Raw genomic sequence first — 10,577 nt, forward strand, 5'->3', positions numbered from 1 at the left:
CAAGAGACATTGCCATCACATAAAGAAACAATATTGTGATGATGTTATAATAATTAACAAAAAAAAAGCACCTGCTGTATTGGCAGCTGAGACACTCAGCGGGGATTCCACCATGCTGGAGCTGGGAGGCCATTGCCACCATCGCCATTAGATTGGGAACAAGCTAGTGTTTGCCGGACTGTCAAGTGGCAGCACTGGAGGTGGATGAGATATCCATGCAGTTTGAAGAGAATGCACTGTGCAAAGGTAGCTATCAGAAAATGAAAAGAAAAACCAGCCATAAATACAGTGCAGCTCACATTCCGGAGAAGTCTAGACGTCCCCTATCAGCAAACTCGATGTGAAAAGGTCAAGCAACTATCAACCTTGACTGAGTGAATGTTCGAGGTTTTCATTTTGGTTATTGAAAACCTCTTTTGATAATATCTTTATCTAAATAACCCTGAATTGATTCTTTATATACCACCATCAAAATTATACTTATTTTAATATTGCATGATACAAAAATAATACGAGTCATTTAGGGATTATTGGGATTATTTTAGAAAATAGTTAGAAAATATAAGTACATTTTGTACACTAAATCCAAACTGAAGTGTGAATCATTAATAAAATTTGTTTGACTTAGAAATTTGGCTAATTGCACAGGTGGCTTACACATTATTGGTATTTTTAAATTGTTTATTAGAATAACTGGACTAGATTTGATTAAATGTAGTATGAACTGGCGTTTTAGTACTTCAGTTGGTGCTTGATGCCTCTTGCTGGGTCCCACTCCTCCTCTGCCTCGCCCGGACATTTGGAATCAGGTCACAATTAGTACTTCCAGTTCAGTACCCATGAATATAGTTCTAGCCTATTATTAGAACATTTTTTCCTCTCTCATTTTGGTGGCGATAGAAGTGTTTTATTTATGCATTTTTGGTAGGGATTTAAAGGTAATTGTTTATTCTTGAGAATATGAGCTCAGGGTGTGGTTTTCCGTATGTATTTTTGCGACAGTGCACAGTGAGTAATAAGGCCTTGGTGATGATCCGGAAGTGAAATCAGTGTTCTGTTTACATGCTGCTCTGTTGACAGTCCACCCTCTCAAGAAAATGCAGGTCAACCTTTGACAAGAACTTCACCGTGAAGTCATCCTTGAAGGTATTTTAGATTAACATATGATTTGTATTGATTGTCACACAGTGGAAAGGTCAGTATCGAGAAACAAATGTAGAGAACATATAGTAAAATTAATTGTGTTCTGTGTCCAATGCAGTATTGGAGTAAAGTTTAAACTGGTATAAAATCTTCATTATTAATGATAGATATGAAATTTGAACATGTTATGTATACTGACCTCTGAAATAATAGAATGAAATTAAAAATAAAAAATGAAATTTTATTTAAAAAATTGAAATGAAATTACAAATAAAATTTTTTAAAAATTCCCCCAAAATGCACATATATAATATTTTTTGGAATGATATTAAATGATATCAGCATGTATATATTCCTACACCATATACAAGCTCCAATGTTGGATATTTGTCATATTTTGTCAGAGAAAATATCTTTGTAAGTCAAAATGAGACCTTCATTTAAAATACACGAAGACAAAATTATATTTTGTATTGGCCATTCAAACTATTTATTAGAGGTCCAAGCTGTTAATTTATGTGTTTATGATGGGGTCACTTCCTGAGTAACACATATCTGCTTGTATAGCCTTCAGTAATTGTTTATAAACATAGTTATAAGGTATTTAGTGCAAGGACAGAGATGAAACCTTTATACTAGAACCTACGCAAGTTCTCTACTAAATCATTTTAAACTGTTTGAGAATGAAATACAGGTCAAAGGGATAAAATATGCTTTCCCCAGGTATATTTACCCTTGGATGTAAGAAAACAGCAAAGTGATGTAAGTTGAACACAAAATGCATTCCATTTTATTGTTCAGTTTGGTTAAGATATTGATTGGTGTAGTGCAGCATTGTGGCCTATATGATGTTATGGGAATTCTAATGATCCATCTTGCTTTATGCATTATTATTACTAATAATATTTGTTTACTGACACTCTAAAGATTATATAAGAAATATTCAAACAGATTATTTGAATTTAACTTTGTACAACTGATCTTAACATGGTTACAATTATCCCACATGAACAAATATCCCTATATTTTATAATGTTTGGAATCAAAAGTTCACATTTGGTACATCATATAGGCTAACATTGTGCCTATAGTGAATCTGTAAGGCACATTTCAGGCTGTGTGCACTGAAAATATCCCAGAATGTTATTTTCATCATGAATATGCCTATGTATGGTAACATATTTCAATTTAGTACTTTGACTGAATGCAGTACTGAAGCATCAGGTGATATCTGATCCCACTGAATCAATGAGCTTAATAATTGGTAACCAACACTCTTAAAAATACACTATAAATGTTCAACCAGATCATTTAAATTAGGTTTGCACATTTGATCTTAACAAGTACATTGCATATGTCACACATATGCAAATTTCCATCCTTGTTTACAAGTTTTGGGGACCAGAATTTCACATTTAGTTGATGATATAGAATTTATTGGTACCTATAATTGATCTGTGTGGCCACATTTGGCTGTATTCACTTGTAATATCCAAAATTGTTATTTTCCTCATGAATAAGATTGCTTATAGTAACATATTTTAATTTAGTACATTGTCACTTGACTTTCCTGTATACTGGTATGCACTAATGTTTGCATCAATGATCAAACCTCACCACCCCAACATTACCTTAAACTTTATGATACATAGTCTACCTGATTAGTTATTTAACCTGTAAATGGCTAAATATGCTTCTAGAAACCTCATGTATATTTAGGATGAATTTATCACTTTAATACATGGGCATTGCTTCACATTTCTAAGTGTCACTCTGTCAAATTTAATATTTTTCCCATGCTTGCAACCTTAATGTTATTTTGAAATCACCATATCTAACACATTTTAACTTTATTTACCTACATCTTACTGTTTTCTATAATTAAGTGAAACATACTGTATTTTTTCAGGTTTAGCCTGGCATCTGGAACAAAGTGTTAGAGCTGGATCAGTTTGGAAGCTCTCCAGTAATCCGGTAGTGATAGCAAGGTTTCATACGGTCATGTGCAATGTACTGCCATAAGTGACCAAGATTAGTTCATATCACCACAATGATATATAACACCTCAAAGACATGGCTTAGGTCTTCATGAGATAGATTAACACCGTTTTTTAGTAAGGTAGAGCCTTCCTAGAAACTATTTTCCTATCCCATTGTCACCTTCTGTAGTTATCAACATTGAAATGGAATGCATTTTTGCTATAAAACATGGTAGTAGTCCCATCAGAACTTTAAATCTGAGTGTGTTATTAGTTATACAAACAACTGCCTAAGTACCTGACACAACAAACGTGGAACATAGCACCTGTCATTCTTTCTTTAGTGTGTACACCTATATGCATCTGAACAGGTATATTGTGGCTTGCTGCCAAAATCACTATGAGCTATGTTGCTTCACTACCCCTGGGAAAAATGTTATCAGTTGTACAGACCCAAACTACCATTTGTTTCAAATATAATTCATTAGTCAACTTTGCTGTCTAAAATTTGTCAAACTGTATTTCAAAACTTGTATGAAAATGTAAGTTTCATTAAAATTTAGTTTTTAAAATTTAAATCTTTATTTAAATTGCCATTGAAATTTAATTTATCAATACTTTTTTTTAAAATTCAAACATATTTGCAGACAGGCCTTATCATTTATTACAATTAGGTTTTTACCGCATTGAAAAATTCCTATAAATAAGGAAGATATAGCAACTTTAGTTTTGGTTTCTCAAGAGCACTTGGACCAAAACTTGCACCCTGTGGAACACCAGCACTACATACTTTCTGACAGGTGTCACATGTTTTGTTTGCAAGGAATTCAAAAGGACTTCATGTATAAAGTTGAAATAGCTGTAGCATGCAAATATAAAAGTTTGACTAAAATTGGCATAAAAAATAGGGCCTGTCAGGAATCGGGTCACAATTAGTACTTCCATTTCAGTACCCATGTAATTCTAGTCTATTTTTAGAACATTTTGTTTGGAACATTTTTCCTCTCATTTTGGTTGTGATAGAAGAGTTACAATTATGCATTTTTAGTAAGAATTTAAAGGTAATTGTTTATTCTTGAGAATATGAGCTCAGGGTGTGGTTTTTTTTTGTGTGTGTTTTGGCGTCAGTGCACAGTGAGTAATAAGGCCTTGGTGATGATCTGGAAGTGAAATCTGTGTTCTGTTTACATGCTGCTCTGTTGAAACAAATGTAGAGAACATATAGTAAAATTAATTGTGTTCTATGTCCATTTCCACTTACATGACGAGATGTGCAACTATTTACACTCATCTAATTTAACAGGAGCGTGTAGGCACAGAACTGGGGTGGCGCTATGAATGGGTGGTTCCCAATAAGCGTCTTAACAGTAGATTAAAATTAACATAATGGGCAGATGTGTTTCTGTTCCCGACCATCATATGTGCCGTGTAGCATTAATGCTCCGAAAACTGACAAATTAATCGGCACACTTGGTGTGCATAAACACGTAGGGGATGAGGATCATTTTCCTTCCCCAACGATTAATTAAACAGCCTGTTGTGCAGGCATACACCCGTCGCGATTGCCTGGGCAAAGGCGACATTAATTCAAGGTGATTGATTAATTGACTTGAGTTGATAGCTCAGTATTTTTAGCGAGGTTTCAGCGAGTTCTGTTACTCTGGTGCCATCAAATTTCTCTAAGATATGAATACATCCTTAATAAGTATGAAAGGAATCTGGAATGATATATGAAACAGGACTTTCGACTCAACAAAATTTATAAGGAATAAAAGCTCTTGTGATACAGAAGAATGTTCACCAAGCATGAAAGTAAATGATGTATATATAAAAAAGAAGGTAGTAAGAACATTGAACTAAATGATTGCCCTGTACTAGTATGACTGTCGGTTTCTTAATTATAAAGGTACATCATGAAGTTTTGAACCTGAATTCAAGTTACAAAAATGTTTCCATATTTGTCTGCATTCACTTTTGTTATTGGGAGCCACTGGTCAATGGATTATATTTATTAAGGTTATCGCCTTTACCAATCACCGCATTTTTAATTTGTCCATGGGTTTGAGTCTTAGGCTCAGCCAATATGGGTATGTGAGAAAACTGCCAGCAGCTGCCCGTGGGTGGGTGGAGCTTACTGGAGCTTTCTCAGGTTCTACCTCTACCACTTATACGGACCCCAACATATATCCTATCTTGTGCTGAGACATGGCATTAAACCTCAACAGGATACTAGCAACCACTCTTTATTCACTATTAATCTTTAAAAATAATAGTTGTTATCCAGAGCAATTCATTTGGTACTAGTTTTCTGTTCTTTTTTTTTAAAATGTTGGTCACGCTGTTTGTGACAGAAATCATACATTTCTTGTAGGACAGAGTGGACACAAGAATAGACGTGAAAATGTTAGAAGGATGCATGAAATTGATAGAAGAATGGGCAGATTATTACGGTCAAGGCAACGCAGAAATAGCCTCGTGGGAAGAGAGGATGTGGAAATGAAATGCTTAATATGACAGCTCAAAAGATTCAGAGTCATGGCAAAGGAACATCAAACTGGGGACTGGGCAGAAATTAAACGGCTGAAAGGATATAGGAAGCGAAGAAAAAATGTACACCCCTTTAAAGAAATATCTTTTGTCGATGTTATTCACAAATACAACTTTTCTGGAGGTAATGATCGGGACCACTATATTAATCAAGTTTAAATTAATAAGTATACACGATTATCATGAGTAAACTAAAAACAATTATGCAGTACTCGTTCAAGTTTCTCTAAAGATTAGATTTGCTCAAATGACTTAACTGATACATGAACAGAAAGAACCAATTAAAAAATATTCAGGTAATTTGATACATTTTCATTGATTTTCATGTAATTTACAACAGAAAACCTTTTCGATGAACTCAAGCACATTATTTGTGCAAAACACCCCAGATAATACAAAGTAAATGTTTCGAAGAATTTAATAAATTGACTGAACACTGGCGAGTAAATGGAACCGCTATGAGACAGCTCGTATATCAAATTTCCAGACTGGATTAGAGTCGTAAAAGCTTTAATCGTTTTAAAACGGTATGTTAATAAACTCTTCTTCTACGTCGTACAACCAATAAACACACATCCATAACTGCAGGGCATCAAAATATGATTTTGAAAGATACACTCGTGTTTTGGGCAAATATATAAATATAGAGAACATAGTTATATTCGAAAATCAGGTTTGTATACATGATTGGGAAGAAAATAAATATGTTTTAAAAAAAAAGAAACACGAAAAATAATTCATTAGAATAAATGTTACGACTCTGTGGTCTAATAACAATATAAAAGTGTGAGAACCAATACGTTTGGTAAAATAAAACAAATAATTTATTTTCCCATAATACAATGTGAAAAATGTATTAACAAAAATAATTTATGGTATTGCGATTTAATCCCAAACAATCCTAGAATTTCTAACACAAGTCCTAATGACAAAAATTTTCAATAAACTTTTGTGGTATTCCAAAATAAATCCATGGTTGAATGTGTTGCTGTGCCTGTGATGGCATGATTAACAATGATGTGACAATAGTCTTTTGTTGAATCACAATAATAATATCCAATAATATCTTTATTTCAGTTTCACTATAAATTTAAGTCTCTATTTGCATAATTTAAAAAAAAATGAAAACTTTGTATTTCCAGTGAATAAACACGAGCCCAAATTAAATACTGGACACAACAATATGACTGATTTCTGCTTCAGGTGTTATGCAGGAATAAATCATTTTCCCTATAAACATGGTTTTACATTCCTCTACCAGACCTAGGTCACAATTAGCACTTTCTAAAATAATAATATTGCCTAATGGAAGAACATCAACAAATATTTTGCACTATTAAAATCATTTAAAAGATAAATGCATAACGAATGCAACCAAAATTTACAAAATTAAAAATTCATGCTTTTATTTATTAATAGGTTGTCGTTACTTGACACTTCTTCATCAATAAATTAGTGAGATCATACGAAATAGGTATTGATCATACCGATCAACGACAAAATATATATCATTAAGAACATATTTCAGAGTTTACAGGTTTATAGAAAAGGACCAGGAAATAACTGATATTAAAGACAATAAGATTTGTATGCAGTTATAAGTTCATGAGTCAGTTGTTGGAACACCTGGTCAATAATTCTAACGATGACAAATTCATAGAAACAGTTAAACATTTTCAAGAAATGGTGCCAAAATATTTGAGAAAAGGCATTTTAATCAACATGAAGACTCCAAATGCGACAACTATTCCATCCACTGAAAAGTCTTACTCCGCACGTTTCTGCTTTTCAGCTGTCATATCTTGTGATGACAGCCAACACGTTACAGATGTGGGGATTTTTATTTTCATTTTAGAAATCAGTGTTATCACTATATCAAATACAAAAGACTTGGTGAGCCTTCTGTAATTTTTAAATAATTAAAAACTATCATAACAAATCAGATGTACTTTGAATTTTACTGAACCCTGACAGTTTTTGTATAAATGTGTTGTCCCTCTGTTACACTCAACCTATGCAAATGTTGGTGCATACTTTTATGGGGAATTAATGTCAGGGTACATTTTCCGATACTTATCTATTTATCTGGGGAGGATACATGCAGATATTAAATTAATTTCCTTTGCAATTCTTTATATTTATATTTGTAGAACTTAACCTTTAATATCACCATAAGCCACTATTTTGCTGTGCTGTTATACATACATACGTACATATGCACGTACGTACGTACATACATAAAGAAAACAGAGCATTAAATTCCATGCCATCAAATGCATTTTAAGTAGTGCTGTATTGCTTAGACCCAAAACTTTTAGAAATATCCATTTTTAACAAGTTTAATACCCCAATATCTCTTAAACAACCATCCTTAATAAGCCATTTTGATTACTTTGCAGACTTTTCTAAAGTGATACGATATCAGTCAAAATTAAATTAAATAACAAACATTTAAGTTTCATTGATATTCAGATGAAAACAGTTCAACCCTCTTTCCAATGGCCTTGCTGTAGGTTAAATATTTTCCTTCACTCTTGCGCTAAAGGTTAATAACAGTTACAAGACTGAAAAAAATGTTTTTATCTACTTAAATATGTACTTCTTTTCACTATATCATTTCTTAATTATATCGAGAAATAACATATACAGTCCCAGAACAGTTATGGTAGCTCATACTGGTATGCGGAGAACTCGCCCCATGGAGAACTCGCCCTAACGTATCTGGAGAAGTCGCCCCAGAGTGGTTCAAAAAGCCGCCCCAACTGGTTGGAGAAGTCACCCCAAAACTTGTCACCCAGATAACTTTTTTTTATAACAGAATTAAATCATATTTTACGTGATTCGTGTCATGTTTAGATTTATATATATATACGCAATCACAAAAGAGATATTAATTGATAATCATAAAAGCAATATCATAGTAATATTTCTATAGACGAAATTACGTCTTTATATAATCTTATATAATCTAATGAATGATGACAGTATAAAAAGGATGGTAAGTTTTTTTCATTATCTTAGACCATCCTATGCTTGGTACTGAATAATATGGGAAATATTGCTGTTCTGTTTCATCATTGTTCATCTTCGACAGTTATAAGGCAAAACTGTTTCAGTATTAGCAGTAAAAAGTATTCGCTTTGAAATCCTTACTTTATTTTGTTGTTGAACTATGATAATTATATTGTAAAATTATATTAACATGGGTAATTGTACAATACTCAATTTTTGGGCACCTTTTTGTATCTCCATCTTTGAATTATAATAAAAATAATTCCAAATGAAATAACATTAAAGACATGTTTACGTTTTTCATATAATGTTTCCAACATCAATTTATTATGCACCTTTGATTTTGTATGTAACTGAATCGGATGAATATGCATTTTTCTTCCACACTTATGTTCAAGACTGTTTTCCACTAGTAGAGTCGTTTTGTATAATAAACCCTTCCTTCCCATTCTGCATTCATCTTGTTCGTGTAATGTCAATAATACAAAAATAAATCACTTATAATTAAAAGTCTGTGTGTTCATATAAACTCGTTACATTTCTTATAACAACACACACCGGAACACTACGAGAAAATTTTTTAAACAAATATAACTATTAACTTTCGTGATTGATACATCTAATATACTAACATTATTCATTAATGTGGTAATTGCTCTCAAACTCGGACCAGACTGATTCGGTACAAATTACTGACTGAATCGGCCTTTGTTCCTGGCTGATTCTCCAAACTTCCAAGCTGATTCAGACCATGTGAAATATTCAATTTAGTCCAGGATTTAAATGTGACATTTAAATTTGTTTTTAAAGATGACCTTCTCATTATGTCCCAAATACGTCGAGCAGTTCAAATATGCATTTAAGGTAACAAAATCCCGCTATTACGCGTGATCATGATGTTTTTATATATAATAAAATAACGTAATCTTGTTTATTTTGCATTAGCAATTTAGTAGTGAAATATTTTTTAAACTTCTCGTTCAACTTTAAATAGTATGTTTTATTGACAAATCATAAAATTACAAACACTGGCAAAAGAGAAGAAATAAACTAAATGATGGGCGTAGTACAAGTGAGCTTTCAGAAACCGTCCGAATTCTGCGCATTAGCCATGATGATGAACTCAGTAGCAACCGCATTTCCTGAGTAAGCGTCAATGATGCTTTTTATCGAGTTCAAGTATCATTCGTCAATGGTTAGCAAATCTCAATGAAAAATCAGATCAAATTGTTCAGTTAGAGAGATGATACTATAACCCTTTGGATTATTGACGGTCATCGCCAATTCAGTCGATTTCAGGTTAGAGCGGTCCATGCCATAAAGTCTTCTCAGGATGACTTAGGTTATTAGGTTGGAACCCTTTCATATATAAAACTGCAGACGTCACATCATGCTTACACCTGTTCTATTTCCAAATAAAGTGCATCTAATGATTTGAAGAGCAGAGCAAAAGGGACAGATAACACTTATTTTTCGTTAAGTACAGAAGTGGAGTTGATCAAATAGAAAAGTTGCAAAATTGCAAATGTTATAAATTTAATAAGTTATTAAGTTGAAGAAAAACAATAAAGTCTTAACAACCATGTAGCGACATCTCATAATTACTATATATGATCCTTGGGGCGACTTCTCTAGGCGAAGTGGGGCGACTTCTCCAGACACCTGGGATGAGTTCTCCCAGGGCGAGTTCTCCATGGGCGAGTTCTGTTATTCGCTCATACTCACTCAGTATACTGAATATATCATCGTTGATTTTTTTTAAATAATTCTTTTAAGCTTATTTTTCTTCTATGAGCTAAACGTAATAGATGATTGTTGACACCACTATGTTGCGTTCTTGACAGTACGTATTATTATTATTATTACAATGAGGCAAGTCTGTCTAAAGGGAAATAA

This window comes from Sinohyriopsis cumingii, chromosome 8 (assembly GCF_028554795.1).
Source record: "Sinohyriopsis cumingii isolate HCF-2022 chromosome 8, ASM2855479v2, whole genome shotgun sequence".
Lineage (NCBI taxonomy): Eukaryota > Metazoa > Mollusca > Bivalvia > Unionida > Unionidae > Sinohyriopsis > Sinohyriopsis cumingii.